Consider the following 1,552-nt stretch of genomic DNA (forward strand, 5'->3'; position numbering starts at 1 on the left):
CACAAACTCCTGCAAGACCGTTTCAGGCTGGACATAAGGAAGAATTTCTTTACTGTCCGAGCCCCCAAGGTCTGGAACAGTCTGCCAGTGGAGGTGATTCAAGCACCTACATTGAACACCTTCAAGAGCAAATTGGATGCTTATCTTGCTGGGATCCTATGACCCCAGCTGATTTCCTGCCCTTTTCATAAAATCTATGAAATCCCTTACCCTTTGTGCACCTAAACAGCAGCTTTCTATTACTAGTACTGCTTTATTCAATTAATTTTATTGATTAAACTTCTGCATTAGTAATTATAGCAACAATGACAAATCGTTTTCCTTTACCCAGTTGCTACAAAGAGATCACCAATTAAAAAAATATATAATAATAAGGCCCCAATTGTCCACTGTTTTTCCATTCGCTGTTTTCTTGATGAACCCCAAAGAATGAAGTAGATGGCTTCCTTAGTGTTCAGATAAATTGTGATCTCACTGCTGCAGACTTTGAGTACTTAATCTGCCAGGCCAGGTAGCAAGGGCCCATAGAAGGTGACACTGAATTAGGCTGGCATCTCTACATCTCTTAGAAAGCCTTTTATAGGGGATATTTTATTGGAGAAGGTTTATGGCCACTACAATCTTCTGTGTGAACAGCTTATAGGGTCTTATGAACAGCTTATATAGAAGAAAGAACCAGTCCCTTCCCCAAATCATTATTGGTTAATGTAGTCACATGCTGCTTGTGTTAATATTTTTCTTTTGGTTATAGCCATCAGACCTGTGGAGAACAGTAGAAGCAGAACATCCAAGGGTCTGTTTTTGCAGAGGACGTTCAGTATCCAGAGGGAGCCCTTAATTTTGTGACCCTTTATGATCTCAAATGGTCCAAGCCAAATATGTAAAGCTATAGATTATGCCCTAAAACTCTATAAGGGCACTCAAAATTTTGATCAGCATTGGCATTTTGCAACTCCAGCCTATATTTCCTGGAAGTGAAGTACGGCAGGAATCACAGACCAAAGTAGACTAGTAATTTGACTTGTGAAGGTTGGCCTATAGCTTATTCCACAGTTTGGGCTCATTCAAGATCTCTCTTACATTCAGCTTTTTATCCACCATTAAGAAGATTGTTTCTCCTTTCATGGATTATTGGCTGAAGTTCATAAATGGCAAAATCTGAAGTGGTTCCATGAAAGGACCAAGTTAAAAGAAGAAATATGGATTTTCCATGCTTTGACAATTAATTGTTTGTTTTTAATACATCTCAAGAGGAAGCTGAAATTATATGTAGAAAGCTTGGTTTAATGTTGTGTAGATCTCTTTTTCTCTCCCACATAGCTGAGCATACTTCCAGATTTTTCCACATTTTATATAGAGCTAAAGTGTCTACTATCCATTTTGACAGGCAGGCCTTCTCTAGAAAAAGGCAGCGGTTAAAGGAATTATTAAGAAAGGATATATAATTAACATAATGTTTATGTTGTGAATTCATATAGGTCATGAATGGCATAATGAAGCAGAGACAAGTAGGTTTTGATACTATCTCATTTGGTTTAAGTTTATATTAATA

The sequence above is a fragment of the Crocodylus porosus genome, unplaced genomic scaffold (genome assembly GCF_001723895.1).
Source record: "Crocodylus porosus isolate Cpor-Errol unplaced genomic scaffold, CroPor_comp1, whole genome shotgun sequence".
In the NCBI taxonomy this organism is placed as follows: Eukaryota; Metazoa; Chordata; order Crocodylia; family Crocodylidae; genus Crocodylus; species Crocodylus porosus.